The sequence below is a fragment of the Heterodontus francisci genome, chromosome 17, assembly GCF_036365525.1.
Source record: "Heterodontus francisci isolate sHetFra1 chromosome 17, sHetFra1.hap1, whole genome shotgun sequence".
NCBI lineage: Eukaryota > Metazoa > Chordata > Chondrichthyes > Heterodontiformes > Heterodontidae > Heterodontus > Heterodontus francisci.
Window position 1 is genome coordinate 85529730 of NC_090387.1, and position 13605 is coordinate 85543334.

Below are 13605 nucleotides of genomic sequence, written 5' to 3' on the forward strand. Positions count from 1 at the left end.
CCAACTGGATGCAGCGTTCTGCGGCAATGTGACCAGGCCCATACTTCGCAACACCGGGGACAGAGTGAACCTCAGATTTCCAGGATCTAGGGAGGAAGTTAAAAAGTAGGACCTTGAAGGTAGTTATCTCTGGATTACTCCCAGTGCCACACGCTAACGAGAATAGAACTAGGAAGATAGGGAGGATCAATACTTGTCTTTAAGCATGGTGCAGGAGGGAGGGCTTCAGATTCTTGGATCATTGGGATCAGTTCTGAGGCAGAAGACACCTATTCAAAAGGAGCAGGTTACAACTGAACAGGACTGGGAGCCATATCCTCGCAGAGAGATTCACTAGCGTGGTTGGGAGGGTTTAAATAAATTGGCAAGTGGACGGGCACCATATAGAAATAGAAAAGAGGATTAAGGTGTATGATATGAGAGTGTTGGACAGTACTAGAGAAGGGAGTAGTTCCAAAAGAGATAGGAGGAGACTGAGAAGGGCTACAAGGAATGCAAAGACAGGATTACAATGCATGTATGTAAACGCACAAAGTGTATTGAATAAGATTGGTGAGCTACAAGTACAAATAGCAGTATGGGAATATGTTGTAGTGGTAATAACAGAAATGTAACTTAAAAATGGTGAGGACTGGGCACTTAATATACAAGGAGACAAAGTGTTCAGAAAAGATAGAGAAGGGAAAAAGGGAGGTGGGGTGGCAGTATGGTTAGTGAAGACATTGTAGTGTTGGAAAGAGAGGATGTCCTTGATGGGGCAAGGACAGAATCTGTTTGGTTGGATTTGAGAAGCAATAAGGGGATGATCAGACTACTATAGGCCTCCAAATAGAGAGAGAGACAGAGAGAGATAGAGGAGCAAATCTGCAGGGAAATCACAGAGATGTGCAAGAACTATAGAGTGGTGATACTGGGGGACTGTAATTACTCAAATATCGACTGGGGTAATTTTAAAGTAAAGGGTAAGGAGGGAGAGGAATTTCTGGACTGTGTTCAGGAGAACTTCCTTGATCAGTATGTTCTTGGCCCAACTTGACAGGAGGCATTGCTGAATGAGGGAAATGAGGTGGACCAAGTGGACCAAGTGACTGTGGGGAAGTATTTGGGTAAGAGTGATCATCGTATCATAAGATTTAGACTAGTAAGTCAGAAAAGCAAGGAATTATATGAAATAGAACAGCTAGATTTGAAGAGGGCTAATTTCAATGCGATGAGTAGGGATCTAGCCAGGGTAAAACGGAAACAAAGATTGACAGGAAAAACCATAATGGAACAATAGTTTATCTTTAAGGAAGAGATGCTTCAGGTACAGGCTAGTGTTATGACCAGGTGGTAGGGGTATGGGTGTTTCCCCTGTTCACCTCCCAAATGACCGCAACAAGTATTTTTGTTACTGAGGTTTTAACTCCTTGTGTTTTATTTGTCAAATAAACAGCAACAGGTTTTCTTGCAGGTTTAAAACAGAAGATTAACTATTTATTGAGCAATATTCATTCCTGAAATGGTCACAACCACACCCACAGAGGCATTTACTCACACACACCCATACACACACACACACACAAGAATAGATAGATGGAGAGGAAAAGGGTAAGTGGTTCGAAGTGAATTAAGTGTTCCGGTTTCACAGTAAACCTGTTGAATCTTCCTGGAGGACAATTTCTCTTTTAAAGTTACAGGCCTGGGTTGTATGTGGATTTTTCTGGTTGTTGTGATTTCAGTGATCACTTTCAGTTCTCTGCTGCAACAAGTTGAAGTGTAGAACTCACAGCAGGGCTCCTTCTTTGGATTTTGCTAGATCTCTCACAGCTCTTGACGGGACATGCTTTTATTATGTTTGTTCTGATTTCTCCTTCTTGCTCCAGAGAGCTACTTTCCAAGGTCAAAATCTCTTACATGTCGCCTCTGTTAATAGATGCGGAGTCCACTCCCTATGGTGACCAATAATGGACCAGGGTGTGGCTACTTTACACCTTCTTTGTTTCAGAAGAACCCATCCAATTCAAAATGTCTCTTGATGGATTAAGGATGGGTGTAATTGACACCTCTTAGCTTGGAATGTATCTTTTTGTCCTTAATGGACAGTAAAAAAGGTTGAATATACAGGGCCAGGTCGTTTGACATCTGGCAGCCATTTTACATCATATTGTCCACTTTTTTAAAGGAAAAGTCAATTTCTATAACTTTTCAGTTTGGGTTCTGTATTTTCATTGCTGCAATTCAGGTACATTCCAACAATGGCAAAAGGCAGTGAAACCAAAAACAGGGCTCATTGGATGACAAGGGAGATAGAGAATATGATGAAACAAACAAATAGGGTGTATGAAGCATGTCAGGTGAATTCGTCAAGCGAGAACGAGATCAAATACAATATGTTGAGAGGGGAAGTGAAGAGGAAAGAGAGAATATGAGATTAGAATGGCAGTCAACATAAAAGGGAACCCCAAAATGTTCTACCGGAATGTAAGAAGTAAGCAGGTACAAAGAGGTGGAGTGAGGCCTATTAGGGACAACAAGGATGTTATATGTTTAGAAGCACAGGGGAAGACTAGAATACTTAATCTGTACTTTGTATTGGTGTTTACCAAGGAAGAGGATTCTGACAAAATATCGGCAGAAGCGGAGGGAGTAGAGGCAATGGATAGGGTAAAAATTGAGAGGGAGACGGTACTGGAAAGGCTGACTATACTTAGGGTAAACAAGTCACCTGGTCTGGATGGCTTGCATCCCAGATTGCTTAAGGAAGTGTGGGTGGAGATAGTGGAAGAGCTTGCTTAAGAAAGCGTTTTGTGAAGTACCACATAAAAGCCTGGTTAACAAAATTGAGGCTCATGGAATAGGAGAGTCAGTGTCGGCTTGGATTTTAAAAAATGGCTTAAGGGCAGAAAACAGTGAGTTGTGGTAAATGGTTGTTTTTCAGACTGGAGGATGGTAGACGGTGGTGTTCCCCAAGAGTCAGTGCTAGGGCCACTGTTTTTATGCTATATATAAATGACTTGGATCTTGGAATACAGAGTAGAATTTCAATATTTGCCAATGATACCAAACTTGGAGGAGTGGCAAACAGTGAGGATGATACAAACTGACTGCAACAGGACACAGATAACCTAGCAGGAATGGGCAGAATAGTGGCAAATGTGTGAGGTGATGTATTTTGGCAGAAGGGACAGGGTGAGGAAATAGAGACTTAATGGCACAGTTCTAAAGAGTTTGCAGGGACAGAGGGACCCGGGGGTGCATGTGCATCAATCTTTGAAGGTGGCAGGACGTATTGAGAGAGTGGTTAGTAAAGCATATGGGATCTTGGGTTTCATAAATAGAGGCATTGAGTACAAAATCAGAGAAGTTATGCTGAACCTTTATAAAGCTCTGGTTAGGCCCCAACTAGAGTATTGCATCCAGTTCTGGTCACCATAATTTATGAAGGATGTGAGGGTTCTTGAGAAGGTGCAGAGGAAATTTATCAGAATGGTTCCTGGGATGGGGGATTTTAGTTACAAGGTTAGGTTGGAAAAGCTGGGGTTTTTCTCTTCAGAGCAAGGGAGATTGAGGGGAGTTTTATTAGAGGTGTACAGAATTATGACAGGCTTAGATAAGTTTGACAAGGATAAACTGTTCCTATTTGTTGATGGCACAAAGACTAGGGGACACAGATTGAAAGTTTTGGGGAAGAGATGCAGGGGAATATAAGGATATACTTTTTTACACAGCGGGTGGTAATGGCCTGGAACTCGCTGCCCACGAGGGTGGTGGAAGCAGAGACAATCAATGATTTCAAAAGGACATTGAAGAGGCACTTGAAGGAAATAAACTTGAGGGATATGGGGATCGAGCAGAGGAGTGGGACAGACTGAATTGCTTGGCAGAGAGCTGGCATGAACTCGAGGGGCCAAATGGCCCTCTATGCCGTAAATGACTTTATGACACTAAATGCTGTTTGATAGCTCAGCATCAGCTCATCACTGAGTTGGGGGCTTCTTGGCAACACTCTCACTTCTTGAGTTCAAGCCCCATTCCACAGACATGCACCCACAAGGCTGACTCTTCACTGCAGTACTGAAGGAGCTCTGCACTGTCAGAGGTGATGTCTTTTAATGAGACATAAAACAAAGGCTGCATCTTCCCTTTCAGGTGGATGTAAAAGATCACTTGACATTTATAAAAGAGTAAGGGAGTTATCTTTGGTTTCCGAACCAATGTTCATCTCTTAGCCAGCATCACTAAACCAGATTATTTGGCCATTGCTTCATTGCTGTTTCTGGGAGCTTGCTGTGTACATTTGACTACCTCATTTCCTACATTACAACAGTGAAGACACTTCAGAAGTATTTAATTGACTGTGAAGCATTCAGAGACATCCTGAGGTTGGTGAAAGATGTTATATAAATGAGTGGGCTTTCTTTCTTTCCTCTTGCTGTTCCCTTGCTGCTTCTTGGGGCTTTCCTCCTATGGGGCTTCCATGATGATATCTTTACAAGGCAAAGTACTCACTCCTGTAACTTCAAACACTACCACAATCTTCGAAACCTTAGCCCTGCTCTTTTATAGAATGCCCCAGATCCATCCAGGGACCTGTTGGGTTGCTTGAACAGACCAGTGATGTGCTTGTTGATTATGCTGTTGGATAACAGGAAGTCATTTTGCAGGTACTCAGCTGGATTCTGGGATACCGCACAGGTATCATGAGCTGTGGCTCCAGATGATTGTCTACATCACACAGACTCATCCTGAGAACTGCCTTTCAAAGTCCAATGGACGATGGACTGCCTTAAAATGAAGACATCATGGCACCTGCCTGGGAAATGAGCATTGGCATGCAGAAAATCGTGCTGATGGTTGAAAATGAGCTGAACATTCAGAAAGAGTGGAATCCTTTTTTGATCCATGTAGATTGTAGCATTGTGCAATGGAGCAAGTTGGCCCACATCAGCGAAATCAATAATTCCCTGTAGCTTTTGAAACTGCTTTTGGCAAAATTGCAAAGCTCATGCTGTTGTTAGTTGTTCATGGGAACAGGATATGAAATTGCGTGCTTGAGCAAACTAGATATCTGTCTCTTGCTTTATACATCTTTGGATAACCGATTGACGAATGTGTGTGGTGGGGTCAGTGGCACATTGGAATGGTCTGGAGGCATGACCTGTTGTGACCTAGTGGCAGTGCTGTGGCTGTGGATGAGTTGGACTGCAGATCATTTTGCAGCATATGGATCAGAGTCTGTTTCCCAGACTGCTGGAGGTATTTGCATCTTAGTCTGTAAATGTGAGTGGGAGCATAATGCTGAGTGAGTGCAGTACCACTAGTGCAGCAGAGCAGACCTGCCTGGTACCCCTTTGCTGATCCTCTTATTTCTTCAAAAAATAAAGTACAAGGGAATTCCCATAGGAAAACCCACTGTCTTACTATTAATGAGGATTGAGTAAAAATGACACATGCCCTATAGTTGTCACAAAGCTACCTGACCGCCTAAGTGAAAGCAATAGGAGAAAGGCCACTAAATTGGACTTTGTGGCACTTGCTGGTGTTGGCATTAGTGGGAACTCGGATTGTCATGCTTGGAAGGCCAATAGCACGGGGTGGTTGTGTGTACTTGAAGCATTCAGGGTGGACATATTGTGAGGTCGGAAAGCATCTAATGCTGATCTGGCACCCGACCTGCCAGCTTGTACCTCAGTGTTCATCTGCATGAGGGAACCCCCTCACCAACCCGGAGCACTATTGAAAGGCATCATGCTGAGGTTTCCAAGTAAAATGCTTTTGACTTTCTTTTGCTGCTGCAGAGTTAGTGGAAATATTGTGTATTGTGTTGTTGGAGGAGTTGTCACATTCTCACAGAGAGAGGCAGGGTATTGGGATTCCCGGTGGTGCAGGGAGCCATTGACCGCATGCACATGGCTCTGTGTGCACCCCATCTCAATGGGGAGATGCATTAATTGTATATTAATTATGTTTAATTGTAGGCTGAATGTGGGCATTAACTGGGGATTCACTTGAGCCCCTATAAATAGACACCGACTGAAACTCTGGTTGTTGGGTTAGAAGGTGTATTCTTGTAGGGCTGGATTTTATAACCTCGCCACCAATCTCGGCAGTGAGATGAAAAATGGCAGCTCGCCCGCGTGAGCCGCAGGCCATAGAGCCACCGCAATCTTCTATGCGGTGACACACTTGCATCCTCAGGGCGCCCCCCCACCCCCCCCCGATCATATGGAGGGGCGAGCTGTCCGCCCTCGGCAATGGCGTCAGTTGCCTGAGTGCAGGCGCCAATGCCATTTTTAAAGTGCTGTCAGCCCCACTGCCTAATTTAAATATTTAAAGGTAAATTGAATTAAAATAAATAAATAAATCTCTTTTGCCGCTCTCCCACCCCACAATAACAATTAAATTAATTATTTGCCCTTTCCCCACCAAAACACTTACCTCTACCATCTGACCTTCCCCCAAAAACTGCGCAAACTTTAAACGACAACCCTTCCCACCATCCCCTACAATCATGACATTAATTTGACCTTGTTAACCGCCCCATACACTGACAAATTACTCCTCCTCCCCACCAGTGTTGCACCTCGTCACGAGGGCTGGAGGCATTTTCCAGCACCGCCCCCTCCCCCCACCCCCACCCCCCACCATGAGACCCGACGTTGGGGCGGGGGGAGGGTGGGGGGTGGTGTCGGTAAAATCCAGCCCATAATGTATCATTATGTACAGATTGACTCCAGTTCTATCCTTCAACAACTGGCTTCTCTGGAATAGAACAAGCCGTACCGGAACCACAATGGGTCCCACTCCCTTAAAGTGCAGTTTTTGTGTGACCATGCACCGTGCATCATGTTGGTCGATGCCCATTATCCTGGCAGCAGCCACAATGCTTTTATCCTGCCCCAGTTCCCACATCTATGAGCCATCACAACAAACCAGAGGGTGGCAGCTTGGTGACAAGGGCTACAGTCTCTTAATGTCACTCATGACTCCCCTCCACCACCCAACCACACGTGGACAGCACACATTTGAGAGCTATGCTGTGATCAGGAATGTCCTGGAGCAAATCATCTGCATTCTAAAGTGACGGCTCCGTTACCTGGACTGCTTGGGAGGAGCCCTACAATGCTCATCAGAATGTGTCTCCAACTTCCTGGTGGCCTGCTGTGTTTTACACAGCCTGGCTCTCATGAGGGGACAGTCCCTGCCAGCAGGCCTTTGGCAAGCATCTCAGAAGGAGGAAAAGGAGGAGGAAGAAGAGGTGGCGAATTGGGAGGTTCCTCTGAAAACATCCCATTGCTTCACAATTCCCCACATTTCCATTCCCTTGCTGTATCACTGCATCCTTTGGGCCAAAATCCTGATATAAAAGACACCAAACCCCCACTTCATAACAACACTTATCCAATAGTACACAGAAAATGGAACTATTCATTCTTCTACTTTCCCTTTGTGCCTGTCTTGCAGGTGCCTTTGCCTGTTCTGGTGCTTCTATGCAGTGCTACCACAGTGTCTGCAGCATGGCTAGTGGAAAGCTGCTGACTTTCAGTGGGGGAGTCTGCCGATGGATTTGCATGACAACTTCAAACAGCTCTGGCCTTGAGAGTCCGGCTTTGGACTGCATCACCTTGGCATGGGTGGCAGTAATCTGAGCTGGTTGGCTGACAGGCGACAGCAGGGGCACTGAGGAAGAGGTAGTGGTAGAAGCATGAATGATGCCATCCTGAGAGAGGTTCACCATGGAGCCACTGCCACTCTGCTGGGGCAGCACCTCAGCAATCCTAGTAATCTGTTGATGCACAGATTGCTCAACTGCTGTGAGAGCCTGCATACTTGTTTGAGCACTGGTATCACAGCCATGGTGGCAGCAGTTTGAGCCTTGAGTAAAAGAAGGCATGTCCAGCGTGGAAAGCAGTGTTCTCACTACCAGAAGCCGAATCATTTTGCACACAAGTGTTTGGTTAGAAGGCACTCACTGCAGGCAGCCATGACAAGTTCAGTTCAATAAAGACACAGTGCAAGCAAGACTGTTGTCCTGTGAGCTCATAACAGCGACCTCACCCTCCAGGGAGCTGCCATGCAAGCTATACTTTTCCCCTGCCCTGGCTGTAACTTACTCATGCCCGGTGATTCACCATGTGCTGATCCTGTTTCTATACTACCCTCTAAGGTACACACAGTGCCAGTATCTAAGCTGGTGGCTGTGAGTGTCAGATCAAGTGACGGTGCTCCTTCATCAGATGCCTACTGTTGCCCGTATCTTTCATTGTGCGACTACAGTGGAAGTGTTGGGGTGAGGGGAGAGAGGTTCGGTGGAAAGCAGTAGGTCTGTGGTCACACCATCTGCATCTTGTACTTCATGCCAGATTGTGGGATGAGGGTGAGGTGGGATTTGAGAAGGGACATAAGGCAGGAACATACCATCATTCTGGATGTCCTTGGCGACGCCGGTTGCAGCAGCTCAGTCACCGTCGTGTCAATAGTTCTGCTCTAAGGGGTTCAGGAGACCTAGGTGTGTCCCCTGTTGGTTCTCTGCTCCCTCTTACTATGTGTCACCTTGTCCTGAAAGAGAGAGGGAAGAGTGTCAGTGACTGTATTGCAATGTGTTGGGTGACGTGCTTGTTACAGATGAAAACTGACACTATGTGGAAGCTGCAAGATGTGGATATGAGGCTTGCAGCATCGGTCGGTGTGTGAGAGTGGTGTGGAGCAGCTGAATATTAGGCACGAGTCTGACTGCTAGAGGTTGCTGATGGGTGAATGATGGCATTGTGGTGCATTGAGTGAGTGTGAGGTTGGTGGTGCGGTGAGTAGGAGATGGCATTTGAAGATGGATTCACCGACCTTGACCACTCGTCTGAGGTCATTGAACTTTTTATGGCACTGCAGCCGGGTCTTCATGACCAGACTTCTTGAATTGACCTCCTTGGTGACCTACTCCCATTTCCTTCGCAGTGTCTGCTTGGAGGGCCACTTGGCCCCCTGCAAAAACATCACGTCTTTCCTGCTTTCCACCTCCTGGACTAAGGCCTCCAGGGCCGCATCAGAGAATCTGGGAGCTCTATCTCTGGCCTGCTGCTCCATTGTTACTCTTTATTCCTTGTAGGAAACGCTTTTGGAGACAGTTCCACCACCTACTGCAGCCAGAAAACACCTTCCCATTAAGAGATCAGGCTAGTTTTAACACATGCTAGCCATGCACATACCTGGGCCCCCTTCTTAGCTACAGCCAGTTAGCAGCGTGTTTAGCTCTGGACTGCACATTGCAATCATGGTAATGAGCAAGCAGTATGAAGTGTGTTTGCTACCTGTATCACCTTGATTGGGTGCAGGGTAATCACATACCGATGTTCCAGTCTGTTCCTGCCTCACGGAATTGATTTCTTCCTATCGCCTCTCTATTTTTTCTCCCCTTGTCCAGTCTCTTCCCACCTACACCTGCGACTCTGTATTTGCTTAAATCTTGTTACATCTCTAACTTTTTTCAGTTCCAACGAAGTGTTGAATTTTTAACACCATCATACAACATTCTTCTGTCTGTCAGTTTAACACACGTTAACCCATTTATTTCAATGTTTCCCCACCTCTGCTGCAATATTGGCCATGGAGTGCAGTATGAAAATGTTAAGCAACTTGTCAGCTACACTGTGCACAAATGGCCCCTATTGAATTTTTAGCCCAGAAAGTGCACTTTTTCCTGGCAGATTTCAGGCAGGTCAAAGCTCTTCCATTGGCAGCTTAGGTTCTAACAACTGTAGATGCCCATTTTATCCAGTTGTTGTTACTGACTTGGATAAAAGAATAGAGAGTTGTATCCCCAAGTATGTGGATGCCACCAAGTTAGGAGGAACAGTAGTGCAGATGAGAGCAGGAAGTTGCAAAGGGATATAGACGGATTAAGTGAGTGGGCAAACTCAGAAATGGGCAGATGAGTATCAATGTGGAGAAGTGTGAGGTCATCCAATTTGAGCCCAAAAAAGATAAATTGGAGTATTTTTGAAATGGTGAGAAACTTGGAGTTGTGATTTGAGAAGCCATGTACAGGAGTCTGTAAAAGCCAGTAGAAAGGTACCATAAACTATCAAAAAGGTTAAAGGAATGTTGACCTTTATCCGAAGGGGAATACAAAAGAGGCAGAAGTTATGCTTCAGTTGTATAGAGTATCAGTCAGACCACATCTGGAGTATTGCATTTAGTTCTAGGTACCACACCTCAGGAAGAAAAAGTTGACTTTGGATGGAATGCAGATTCACTTGAATGATACTGGGGCTTAGAGGGTTAAATTGTGAGGACAGAGGCTCAATTCCCTTGAATATAGAAGATTGAGGAGGGATCTGAACTAGGTGTTTAAACTATGAAAAGGATTCAAAAGGGTAGAAAAGGAGAAACTATTTCCTTTGGTGGGGAAATCTAGGACAAGAGGCCTAATCTTAATATTAGAGCCAAGCTGTTCAGGAGTGAAATCAGGAAGTACTTTATACACAGAGGGTAGTGAAAATCTGGGGCTCTCTGTCCATAAAAGGTTGTGGATGTTGGGGGACAATTGGAGCTTCCAGCACTAAGATCGATAGATTTTTTATTTGGTAAGGGGATCATGGGATATGGAGCAAAGCCAGGAAAATGGAGTTGAGGAAGAGATCAGCCATGATCTAATGAATGACGGGAATAGACTTGAGGGGCAGAATGGCCTCCAACTGTTTCTAATGAATGTATGCATGTTGAAGAATGTGGGAATGCTGGTAAATTGCATTAAGGATATGAAACATCGTTGGGTCATAACCAACATATGTAGACTATTGAACTATTGGGTATCAGAGGAAATACTGGTGGAAAGTTGCACAGAGTATGAACCAATGTATCTTCTAATTGTTTTTGTACTGCATGGCACAGCCGTGCACAAGCAGTAATTTAAAGGGGCTACTTTGCTTGGCCTGTGTATCTTAGAGGGAGCATTAGTGTGAACTGGCATTGCTGTGCTACACACCGATTTCTGGTTGGTTTCACCCAACCTCTGCCTTATTTTTTGTTGGGGGGAAGGGGTGAAACCCACATCGGCAAATCTAGGCTGCAGAGATCAGCAATTAGGAATGAAGGAGTTCGGCTTTGCTATACCCAACACATTAATATATGATTTGTTTTGTGTGGGAGCCTGCATAATTGAAATGTTTAGAAAATAAAAACTCCCTGCTTACAAGGACAAAAGATGACAGGTTGTCAATAGGAGTGAATTGAAGCAAGGTCAGGAACTGCCCTGCCTCTGCTTCAATAATTATTCCCAGCTCATCACTTTCCACAGTCAATATTTCATTCATTGGCTCCTCTGGGGAGCAAGTAAAGAATTATTGAGTACTAAGATGCCAAATTATATTGCAGTTACCTTTCTTCACGCTTTCTGCCTTTCAATCCATCACAGGGATCTTTGGCGTTAATTATGCAAGCTATTCACCTCAGATACTGATTTAATTTTTCAAGGCAAACCATAGCAGTCCTGCATGCAAATGTGGGAGCCTTAAAATGAGATACTTATTCGCAGCAGTAATTTGAGGGCCTACTGATTGTCAGTGCTCAAACATAGGCTTCCAGTTCAGAGGGTCTCGTAGCTCAAATATTGGACTCCGTGACCAAAGCTTTAATTAAGAGGACCTGGTGGTCCATGAGCTCAAGATTTGGCCACTAATTCAGAAAACCGGGTACCCACAGTGTTTGGAACAGATCTTTGCACTGCCATTCTTGTTGGGTGCAAATCTACCAATTGGACTAGTGCGTCATGTGAAGTAAAGCCCAAGGCTCAATGGCCAGGGTTGCCTAGATGTCTGAATGGGAGTCCATTGTGGATCACGGGAGCCCCATTCAGATTTCTAGGTAACATTGAACTGGAAATGTATATCAGAAGACATAATGGTCCAATTAGTAGACAATTTCTTCAGGTACTGGTGTTCTTTTTGATCTGTTCTTGGGATATGGGGAATACCAAGAAAGCAGCATTTTATTGCCCATCCCTAATTATACTGAGCACATCAAGAGTCAACCACATAGTGAGAGATTGGAACCACATGTGGACTAGACCAGGTGGGATGGCAGGTCCTTCCCTGAAGATCATTAGTGAACAAGTTGGGTTGTACATCAACCCATCAGCTTCCTTCATGGTTATATTTCTGGTGTAAGGCAGGAAATGACCAGATCTATGAAGCCAAACTCACAACTTGAACTCAGGATCTTTGGGTTACTCATCCAGTACCATACTTGCTAGGCTACAGTACTTGGAGTAGCCCTAATAGACCGAATCATAGAATATTGGTCTCCTATTTAGAGGTGTATTGGGGTTTTATTAATGGGCCTGTGCACGATCATATAATCATAGAATTATTTTACAGCACAGAAATGGCCATTTGGTCCATCATGTCTGTGCCTGGACCTACCCTCAACAAGAGCTATCTAATGTAATCCCTCTTCCCTGTCTTTTCCCTACAAGATGCAAAACTTTTAAGGGCTTCATGAGTCTGGTTAAAGGTTCATTTGGAGTGTTGCGCGCTGTCTGATGTGTAGAGTCATAGAGTCGTACGGCATAGAAACAGGCCCTTCGGCCCACCGCGTCCATGCCTACCATAATGCCTATCTATACTAATTCCACCTGCCTGCATTAATTCCATATCCCTCTATGCCTTGCTCATTCAAGTACCTGTCCAGATGCCTCTTAAATGTCGCTACTGTTCCTGCCTCCACCACCTCCTCAGGCAGCTCATTCCAGATACCCACTATTCTTTGTGTGAAAAATTTACCCCTTTGATCCCCTTTAAACCTTCTCCCTCTCACCTTAAATTTATACCCTCTAGTTTTAGTCACCCCTACCATGGGAAACAGACTCTGGCTATCTACCCTATCCATACCTCTCATAATTTTATATACCTCTATCATGTCCCCTCTCAGCCTTCTTCGCTCCAGAGAAAACAGACTCAGCCTATCCAATCTCTGATAGTGTACTCTGATAGCTGGGACTTTTGGCCTCACTGGACATTGCAAAACCAGCTCATTCTATTCCTTTGAAAATACCCCTTCCACTATTTCCTGCAGTGCAGGGCATGTATTTATTGGTTAAGAGGTGAGGAATCTGATGAGGCAGCCGTTCTTAAAGGGCTGCGCCAGGAATATAAAGTGAATGGAAAAAGGCCATTTTGCCATCAAACTCACACCGTGGACAATCTGCTTTACGATGGACTTTACCTGACCTACTTAATCTTGTGAGGAAAATTCAGTAAAATTTTCCCTTCCCACACACTCTCCTCAAATCGAGTGAAACTCCACAATACTCTAATTTTATATCCTACATTACACATCCTGGACTGATTCCCTTTGTTACATTATTTTGCCAACAACTCAGGAACCATCACAATCAACACAGGATTTCATGATCCTTCTGACTCTCAATTCTGCAATCCAATTCCTAAGCAGATATTTATCCAATTCTTTTCTGAAAGAGTTAATTGCCAACCTATTAACAATTTTGATTGGACTCTATTCTATGTATTCACTACATGGAGGTATATTTTCCTACTGATGTCTTAATGCTGGTGTTGTTATTTATTTAAATGTATTGCCACTGATTGGAAAATACATCCCATGTTAGAA